This window comes from Rattus norvegicus, chromosome 14 (assembly GCF_036323735.1).
Source record: "Rattus norvegicus strain BN/NHsdMcwi chromosome 14, GRCr8, whole genome shotgun sequence".
NCBI classification, from domain to species: Eukaryota; Metazoa; Chordata; class Mammalia; order Rodentia; family Muridae; genus Rattus; species Rattus norvegicus.
The window spans coordinates 106,692,508-106,703,144 of NC_086032.1; the positions used below are offsets into that span (position 1 = coordinate 106,692,508).

The 10,637-nt window shown below is 38.7% G+C and overlaps 1 long non-coding RNA gene across 4 annotated transcripts in view; it reads right to left on the bottom strand.

The window, feature by feature from the left end:
• LOC102550402 (uncharacterized) overlaps positions 1 to 10,637 on the bottom strand; it is an 82,584-nt gene that overhangs the window by 18,756 nt on the left and 53,191 nt on the right. For 2 of the 4 annotated variants that reach the window (XR_005493514.2, XR_005493515.2), the window contains 2 exons: positions 9,115 to 9,261; positions 8,368 to 8,537 (listed from right to left, as the gene is read on the bottom strand). This is a non-coding gene — a long non-coding RNA (uncharacterized LOC102550402). Of the gene's footprint in view, positions 1 to 311; positions 8,538 to 9,114; positions 9,262 to 10,637 lie in introns of those variants that run through there. The other 2 variants (XR_595988.4, XR_005493516.2) reach the window with 2 other exon arrangements.

Consider the following 10,637-nt stretch of genomic DNA (forward strand, 5'->3'; position numbering starts at 1 on the left):
CCAAGTGGCCTTAGTTTCTGTTGCTTAGGTTCTTATCCTTGCTTCTCACCATCTGCTTCTCTCTGGTGTTAGCTAGTCTTGCTGTCTCTGACAGTAGCTTGACCCTCCTGTAAAACTATGAGTTAGCACTACTCAGAGACCAGCTCTCTCCTAGGGGGATCTGGATACAGAGATCTGTGGCATAGGGTCAGGTCAGGGCACTGGCTGAAACCAGGAGTATCCTGTCCCAGACTGCCCCTCGGTTTTGTGTCCTGAGGGCTCTGGATGGGTTCCTCTTGGGCAAGGAATGTGAGCAGAAATAGTGCTCTCACCTGAGTTCTTGAGTGTGTCAGCACTTCTGGGAGACCAGTTTTATTGCAGCAGAATATGGGTACAAAAAGCTGTGGCACAGGGTCAACTCCAGGTGCAAGCAGAAATCCTACAGTTTCCTTTACAAAAAAAAAATCTATATAACACATTATTTTATCTTAAAATAAATAACTGGATCACTAAATGAACTGGAGAGACTGACAACTATCAGTTTAAATAAAACCTAATTAACAATTAGTCAAAAAAGGTAGAACAAGTAAAAGCTTTTCAAATTCTTCTTACACTTATTTGCTATGAATTTAGTTCTAACACAAACTATCTTCTTTTAAATAAAAAATTTGCATTATTTTTCTGCTATTAAGATTTTTCAGAGGTACCAAAAGTCTATGCAACTCAAACATTTTTATAATAATAAAAAGTCAATTAAGTCTATAAACATATGATTTTATACACAGAAAATTTTCATTATCTTTGACGAGTGATTGTGTTTTGGATAATTTTATTTAGAAATCTGGTCCTTAACTTCATTTTTCTCTAAGACTATTAAAATGAAGGGACATTTTGAACTAAAGAAAGTCACTTTTAATTGCAGACATTATCTTTTTTAAATGCATACTTTATTAGCTCTCCTTTAGTCATAGAAGATCTGCTGGCTAAGCACCCTCTAAAAAAGCAGTTCACCTTATCTTGGAAAGCTATTTTCTGAGTTATAAATTATAAACCAATGTTTTGATGATTGAGGAACTAGAAGAAAAGCTTTTAAGTAAAGACAAAAGAATCTTATCACCCATTGCTCATGATCAAACACAATTTTAAAAGTTTATTTCTCCTACCAAAATTTGTTCACTTTCCCTAAATTGGAAGCTTGTGAAGTTGCTTAAAGAGACAAACACTGGCATTATTAAGTTAGAGTATATGCACATGGGAATATATCAGGAAAGTTTTGGAGAGAAGTTTAGATGTGCTTACCATACTCTTCCCTTCTTACTCCTCTCCCAAACTATTTCCCCAAGAGCTAGTCCAGTGGCAAGGAAGGCATGCATCTCATACAAGGAAGGCAGGCATCTCATACAACGAAGGCCAAGACCTGCATCTCATACAAGTCTCACCACTCTTCCTCTACTTCTGATCCTGCTCCTGACGCTTCAATTAAAATAAAGCAGCAACAACAAAGAATAAATCTAAACCATCTATGTGACCTGAGCTTCGAAAAAGTGCCCTCTGCCACAGTACCTAAAGTCAACAGATCTCCTTTGACATTAGCCTGCTTTTAATTTGAAAGGGAATTAGAGTTCCTACTGGGATGTAAACATCTTCACACTTGTGAGCACAACTGCCACACACCCAGCTTTTCTTCTTCCCTAACAAGGTTTGTTCCAGTCCTATCCTGGGATGCCTTTGACAGCAACTGAAAACAACAGAAGACAGCAGGAATGGGTAAGAACAGGTGCTGGGGCCTTTAGGCAGCCGGCCTCCAGGGGAAGGGCCTCCACAGAGACAAGCCTGGACATCTCTTTTTTACACTGCCCTCCTGCCCTCAGTCACCATGGGATATTGCTTCTTTTCATGCAACAGATGTCTAAAGGGATTGGTAATGATGTGCTGTGACTTTGAAGGCACTGCTGGCAAATTTTCTTAGCTTTCAAGGGACCTAGGGCTGAATCCCAACAAAATAAAATAAGAACAGAAGTGGTCATTCATGTTTGTGCTCAGATATGAGAAATGATAATACAGAGACTGGGGCTTTCCTAGGCTAGGCATTCTTAGGTTTGTGAGATTTCCATAATCAAAGAGAAAATAAATAACATACTCTTCCATAAGGTACCATAAGGTAATGCTTCCTCCACAAACAAGTCAGAACACTCATGTACTCTAGCATTGTAGACATCACTATCTGCCTGACTACTTATCCTTGCTCTTTATCCATACCTTAGAACTGTTCTAACAGTCCAGTACTCTCTAGTGTTGGCTCCACTTATGCAAATGACCCTCTGTCCCTCAAGTAGCTGCCTCTCATATGGATCAGCAGCTTCATAGAGTCACCTAATAGAAATGCAACATCCAAGACTCATCTTAGCCTACAAAAAGACTAACAGATGTGTCAGATGACTCCTACGCTGTCAAATCTGAGAAGCACTACACCATAGCTTCTTAAGTGAACTCAGTTCTTAAGATCAGAATGGAGCAAATTGTTCTGCTCTGAGATTGAGACTTCTGTGAGACTAAGAGTACTTAGGGCATTATCTAATCCACCACTTACTCCAATACAGGCAAGCACCAATGGATTAATGTCGTGGTTGAAAAAAACCAAGGTCAAAGATTATATGAGTAGTTGCAGGATGTGTACTCAAACTCCCTGATCCCAAGATTCCTGACCCTGGCTGCTGACCAGTCAGTACTGTCAGAGAGCACTGGCTCTTCTACATCTGGATCTTGAGAATTGTTTCTCTTTAACATCACAGGCATAGAAGGAAGGTTTTGAGTCTTGGTTCTCCCATCACTTACTTCCATAGCTTTGAACAAACTATTCCTTCAAAACAGCAGCTTCATACAATGTCCACTATAAAAATAATTTTCATAAAATAGAAAATCAAAACTATGATTTAGTTTCCAGTAGCAAATACCAAAGATATACAAATTTTAAACTAATCTATTACCTAATATTAGAAAATATAAGAAGATAGGCTTGAAGAAAATGTCACAAGTAATAAAGTAGGTATTTATTACCCATCTCATATGGAAAATTAAATTATGAAATATTTATTCACTTAAAATTACAATTTTGAAGAGTTGGCAGTCACATTTAAAAATTCTGGCAAATAGGAAAAGCAAGTTATAAAGTATAATGGCAACTACATAAAATTAGGTATGTATTTTCAAAAAGGTAGAAAGTATATATAAGCCTCTTGTGGTCAATATTCAGATAAATGGGTATAAATGACTGTTTCAGTAGTTACCAGATTATTTTATTATTTCTCTCAAAGAAAGTTAATATTATGAAAAGAATGAATACTAATAGAGCGATCATGAGGCCCAAAAGAGTAAGTGACAATGGGGCTCTAAGCTCCACAAAACTGGGCAATTACTGAACCCACACTCAATGCTAAAGCCTTCAAAGCACTGTTGATTTGATCCTCTGAGGTCAGTAACATCACCCCATTTACAGATGAGGAGAGTAGAGTTTGCAACATTCATCCTTCCTGGAATAATGTGCATCTTCTTGGTTTCTTATGTTGGCTTCTTAAATCAAATATTGGGTTTTACATCTACATGGTTCTACATATAGTTTACAAAGAAAAAGTAGAATGTATCCAAAGGATTGGGGCAGGGTTTTTCTCCAGTTCCTTATCAAACTAGGGAATGAAACGACTCCCTGTGGGTGACAGTTCTTCCAGACTATCACCTTACAAGGCTGCTTTGTCTTGTAGAAGGGCACATGGGTAGGGTATTCAAATGAGACAATATCATTTTGGTTGCAAACACATGAAGCAACAGAAATCTGTTGTATTTTAAGCTGCAATAGGCAGGCAATGCATGGCCCAGCTATCAAGAGACATGGGGGGAAAAAACCTACTTCCTTCCCTCAGTTTTCAGCTACCTTATATATAGTCAGGGTGGATATTGCTTTGTTAAGTTAAATTTCAAGACGAACTTGAACACAGATGAGTCTTACTGGAAAATGGCTTTTGAAAAATCGAGGGCTTAGATAGTTCATAAGACTTGCATGGAACTCAGTTTCTTCAACTCTATAATGAAGGGTATAATGACCTCTCAACCCCACATATCTGTTGGACTCTGGGATGAGGACAGTAAGGATGAAAATGAAGACAGTCTATATAGATGTGATGCAAAACAAGGCTGCTTGTGTGCAAGCCTCCATGTCAGCCTCTTTAGGTAAACCCCTGAAGATGCCCTCTTCTCCACAGCCTTCTTTATCTAGATATGTCCTCTCTTGCTCACCTCTGCTTCTATTTGCCCTCAAAATAACTGTTAGTTAGAGCCACTTAAGTTCATGTGCCCTCTCTCCCCAGGCCACTTGCCTTCGAATCTTTCCTCTTTCCATGTGGTGGAAGTTGTATCTTGACCCTAATCGAAAGGAACGCAGGCATCAGCATGCTGTGGGAGGGATGCTCACAGAGTGAGGACTCTGCCTACTAGCATCAGCAGCTTCCTGAGTGAGGTCAGCCTATGTAGTATGTAATAACAGGAACAAGTGGGGAAAGCCACAACTTCAATAGTACATACTCAGATTTCTTCCAGCTGCCTTTGTGAACATGTTCACAGCTACTGTGTTGTAAAATTGATAACATTACCTAGTTAGCAATTATGGAAACTTCAAATGTCACTCTAAATAATAGATTTTTGATAGGTAATTCACTAAAAGAGTTTCAAATATGTACATATAAGAATTTTGTCAAAAATCAAATTCAGAAAAATGAGAAACAGATTTTAATAAACACAATTGCATTCATTACAACTTCTTCACAATGTCTTCTTGACCAAAGGATTAACCACCCAATATTATTTGTTATGTTAAGAATTTTGTCAAAAATCAAATTCAGAAAAATGAGAAACATATTTGAATAAACACAATTGCATTCATTACAACTTCTTCACAATGTCTTCTTGACCAAAGGATTAACCTCCCAATATTATTTGTAATGATATTCCATAGTACAGGTAACATATTTCTCACAGCATACTATATCTTAAATATGCATCAATGTTTGGGACAATCGTCAAAGTGATGTAAATATTCATTAGTACTTCAAGAATAATTGATAATTGAAATTTGCCATAGGTTGTGGTAAATTCTCCAACCCAAATAAGCCTGTGCTCAATTAATACGAATACAAGCTGTACGCCTAGATTCACCATTACACTACTTTATTTCCCAGCTATGAGATCCCTTAAAATTTGTGATTTTTCCAGGCCATGTGCTTCAGCTCCATCTTCCTTCCACCACCTTCTCCTCTCCCTCCTCTCTCTCCTCTCCCTCTTCTCTCTCCTTTTCCCCCACTCTTCAGAGCTACCTTCCCTTCCCCTGCCCAATCACCTGCCTTTATTTCACAAGTTAAAATGGGGAGAAGGTTCTGTAGGAGTTACCTGAGTCCTGAGTACTGACCACGCAGCCCTTCTTGGGGAAGCAGAATCAGCATCAAAATACATACAGCTTCAGGGCAATCCACAACAATAAGTCTACAAACCAATATCCATTTGTTTTTGTCTACAGTTCGTAATCAATTTTATAAAATGATGCAGTGAATTTCAAATTTTTGGCACAGTTTTTTGTTAAAAAAAAACATAGAAATACTGAAATGACTGACTGAACCAGGAATACTCAGAAGAAAGAGCTCCTAGTGATGCAGCCTTCCCTCTTGCATGCAGTCATCTCTAGGATACTTCTCCTTTATCTAACCAGCCTCAAGTCTCCTAGCCTTAATGCACTTCATTTCATGAAAACAACACAAACCATTTAAACATCACTGAAAACAGAGAGAAGAATAAAACAAGAATAGAGAGGTAATATCCTCGGGGCAGCTTTCCAATACAGAACAAAAACTGTTCTGTATTAAAAAGCACACATATATTCTGTACACTTGCATATTTATAGATGAAGACTTACCATCATATAAAACTAACAAGATAGGCCAGGAGAGACCATGCATGCCTACAATTCCAGCACTCATGAGGCTATAGCTGGAGGATTTTGAGTTGTTTGAGGTTACCCTGGACTGCATAGACATACTATCTCGAAAGAAAGAAAGAAAGAAAGAAAGAAAGAAAGAAAGAAAGAAAGAAAGAAAGGAAGGAAGAAAGAAAGGAAGAAAGAAAGAAAGAAAGGAAGAAAGAAAGGAAGAAAGGAAAGAAGGAAGGAGAAACAAACAAACAAGGAAATAAAGAAAGAAGAAAAAGAAAGTAGCCCGTTACAATTCATCCATCAGACATGCTAACTTCTGTGTATTTCATATACATTTAAACTTGGAATGAGGCCAAAGCAAGGAAAACACAATGAACACAAGGTTGCTAATTAAAAAGAAATCAAAATATTAACTATTATAAATATTATCAAATGAAAACCAACCCCAGATTAACATGTAACATTCATTTCTTAACTTATAAATTCTAAACTTATACTAACTTATAATTCTGTATTTATAAGAAGTATTAAAATGGTACTTTACATTTAAGGAGTTTTAAAAATCAATAATTATTCATTATAGATGCAAGAGCTTGTAATGCAATCCGGAAGAAAACTGCTCTGCAATGAACAGGCACACTTGTTGACACCTTTAGGAGAAAGGTGTCCCCTTTCTACCCCTCCCGTGTCTACACTTCCGTCTTCTGCACTGGATCAGCATGAGCAATACCACACCTCATTTCATTGATTTGATGACGATTAAGACTGTTGCATTTTTAGACTTGACATTGCTCAAGAGAGGGAGAGTGTGCCCCCTGAATGAGACTGCTTCTGGGAATCATTTAACTCATCAGAATCTTCTCTCTCTTTTGAAAGGATAAATGTTGGTTTTGTACATGTTTTTAAAACATGTCTTTTCAAAACATTCATTTTCAAAACCATGCAGAGTGATATACAATTTTCTTATTCGGAGATATTAGTCAGATTAGGACTATTGAGCCTAAGTGTAGGCTCCTCCACCTACACTTCTGTCTAAATAACTTGTTGAGAAAAAACTCCCAATTCAGTTCACTCAAATTCATTAGATTCTGAGAGAGGAATTTTGCTCCAATATCTACATGACAGTGCCCTCAAGTTTAACAGTAGTTAGTGACTGTTCAGTGCTCTTGTTAGCATCTTATGGCAGAGGCGTGGACAAGGAGGTGAATAAAGCTTTGACAGATGGTACTCAGCATTTCACTCCTGCTGAGCTCAGCAGGGCCTGTGGTTTCCAAGGTTAGGGCTGTCAACATAGCTGTCTATCAATTGAATAACCAAGTATAGACTGCTTGTCTGTTTCCTATACAAAACTTAGACTTCATGTGCCATTATTGTTGGTCTTTCTGCTGATCTAGTAACTTCCAAGCAGAGGGAGTAAGAGCTCTGATGTAGCCTCACTATTTAAGAAACTACTTGGAAAGAGAGTTCTCGGGGCTGAAAAAGGTAGGCTGTGATCTGGTCTGTCTCTCTTTAGTTTTTCCCTAAGGTTTCATGACTTGAAAACAATTCAAAGTCACCAAAGATTCACTTTTAGTGAGTAGCTAATAGTAAAGTTGTTTAAAGTGCACTTAACAATGTCTGACTCAATGGTGTAAAATATTTTGGTTAAGAAACCTTAGGGCGGTGGATGCTCTTTTAGAAATATTGAGAATAAAAAGGGAAATGCATTTATTAAGTACACGCATGTGCTTAGATGTGCTGTCAGGGCCTGTTTTTCACCTTTCCTAACTCTAAACATTGATGCCCACGCCCTTTTTGTTTCACCTATGTCAAGGGCTCACAGAAAGAATCTGAGGCCGAAAACCAGCAAACTGGCTGTCACCAAAATGTGCCTTTTGTCACACACTCTTAGCAACTGTGTTCTTCGGTAAGTCCACTGTTTTCTGTTATCTGTGCTTTGTGATTTCAACACTTTGTTGATCTTCTGGGATTATATTTTAAAAGCTTGTTGATAGATGTATAAGCCCAGGCTTTTTCATGAAAAAAATTAAAGGCAAGGTAGCAATCTTGATGAAGTCGATGTTCATATTTCAATGCTTATGTTAATTATTCCATGCCTCCTATAATTAAACCAAAACCCATGACTATTATTTCAAAAGGATGAAGAAAGTTTAAACTGAAATATTAAAGTAGAACTTCAAAAATGACCAGGCAGAATTTCACCCCATAACATTACAAATCTTTTTTTCAGTTGCTACTTTTGGTAGCTAACAGAGGGGTGGTTTGCCTGTGTCTTGTGATGTTGGCCTGAGCAATCAAATTCGCTAGTTTGTTCCTAGTAGCAGGTCACATTTCCTCCACAAATATTTAGCCCATGACTTAAAAAGTGTTATTTGGGGAAATGATTAGATATTATGACGTTTAGTGTACTTAATTACTTTGAGGACAAAATAGAAAAGTTTTCATTTTCAAAGACTTTCCTTTTCCACATACACTTTTAAAGTGAATGCTAGAAAATTTTTAAATTGAAAAACGAAGAACTTTTAAAGCCCCATTCAGTGTTTCCATGATTTCATCTGAGGGCAGGTGCTCAGTAAACGTTGCTGCACTGCAATAAAGGGGATATTTTAAGTAAAGGTACAATTAATTCCTGAATTGAAGTGAAACAAATTTTAACCGGGTCTATTTGCAATAAATGATCAGATTATAATTTAGAATGAGCTATTTTCCAGCTGCCTGTACCCTTTGACCTGCTCATATACAGTGTCTCTGAAAACTGCAGTGGATTAAAAGCTATAATTAAGCAGTTTGGAATGAAAAAAACAAACAAACCCACTAAACTCCCTGCAGTTTTCTTCTCTTTCCTTGTCTCTGCTTCTTTAGTTGCTTTGTTCAACAGAGCCTTTGCTAAGCTTTGTGGTCTCCACCTCCTTCCTGCCTCCCCCACATTCACCTCTTCCCTGCTTCCCCCACCTTTACCTCCTCCCTGCTTCTACCTCCTCCCCTGCCTCCACCTCAGTCCCAGCACCAGCCTCTTTGCAGCATTCATTCCCAGCACTGTCCCCCATTCCCAGCACCACCCCCATTTCCAGTAACACCCCCATGCCCAGTACTATCCTTGTTCTCAGCAGCAATACCCACTCTCACAATCACCCCCACGGTGGATTTTTCAGTGATGAACTTACTGAATCAAACTTTACTTTTCACTTTTGAGGAGTTCCTTTTTCAAGGGTTTCTTCTCATTGTGACTATGGGAAAAATGTACTTTTGAAATTCCATCTACGACCATAAACTTGAGAAAAAAGTCCACAGCTGACAGGAAGGCAACAGTCCTGAAGGAAAGAACAAATACAACTTGGGCTCTACAACCATTTACTTATCCACACACTAGGACACTTTTGATTCTCACTCTGGGACATGTGATTCAAAATGTTCAAGGCTAATTAATACAATGAATATGCTCTAATTTCACCATGCCTTTCAGTTTTGGGGAGGGGAGTTGTTGTAACTTGAGCCACAAACACATAGAACTTATCATCACCACCATCACCTTCCCCACATGTTGTGCATCCAATTCAGAACTTCATCTTTTGTAACTAAAACTATATACCTATTAAACAGCTCCTCATTCCTAGACCTTTCAACCCCTGGAAGGCAGTGTCCTTTGCATCTTTGTAAGTTTGGCTATTACAATGACACCCAGAAATGGATCATCTAGCATATGTCTACAAATTTTATTCACATAGGACATGTCAGAATTGCGTTAAGCTCTTTGTTAAACTCAATACTCCTCCACTGTGTGCATATAGTACCTTTGTGCTTGGGTATCATCTGTCATTGTGTACTATGGATGCTTCAACTTTTAGTTGTAACAAATAATGCTATGAAGATAAATGTAAAAATTTGAGTTGTTTAGAATGTAACTCATGCATGCTGAAGAGCACATTAGGATCACAGATTATTCAGGAAGAAGAAAAGCAAAAGATTACAACAATAGCAACAGCTAGGTTTGATGATTGCTAACTTTCTACTTGGCTCTGTACCAACACATCAATGCTCTTAAATCTTAGAGACAATCCGTCTTATTCCTGTCACTTCACACAAGTAGAAACTGGCTAGGCTTGGTAGTGCAGGCTTCTAATCCGGCTACTCCAGAAGCTGAGACAAAAAGCCTGCCTGGCCTACAGAGTAAGTTCAGTACCACCCTTAAAAAAAACTGAGATGGAAGGGAGGAGGGAGACTGACTTGGACTGTAGGTCAGTGTTAGAGTCATTGTCTGGGTTTGTTTCCCCTCCCCCTCCCTCTCCCTCTCCCTCTCCCCCTCCCTCTCCCCCTCCCTCTCCCCCTCCCTCTCTCCTCCCCCTCTTCCCCTCTCCCTCTCCCCCTCTCCTCCTCTTCCCATCTCCCTCTCTCTCATGGGCACACACACACACAGTGTAAAGCTGCTGGTCCAAGGTCATTAAGTTAATTAGTCCCAGGGATATAATTCTGGAAGGTGGGGAGAAGAACCTGTATTTAGAGAAAGAAACAAATCAAAACCTGTATTGATAAAAACCACAGCCAAGGGCCTTAGGGAAGAGTGTGTGTGAGGGAAAATGTGGTTTCTTCCTTAGAAGGCTCCAGAGAATGAAAGCAGGCAGAACAGAGAGGTATTCACTCTGTTTCTCCAACAATCCACATAAGCATGGTAACCCACTCCTTCCTGTCC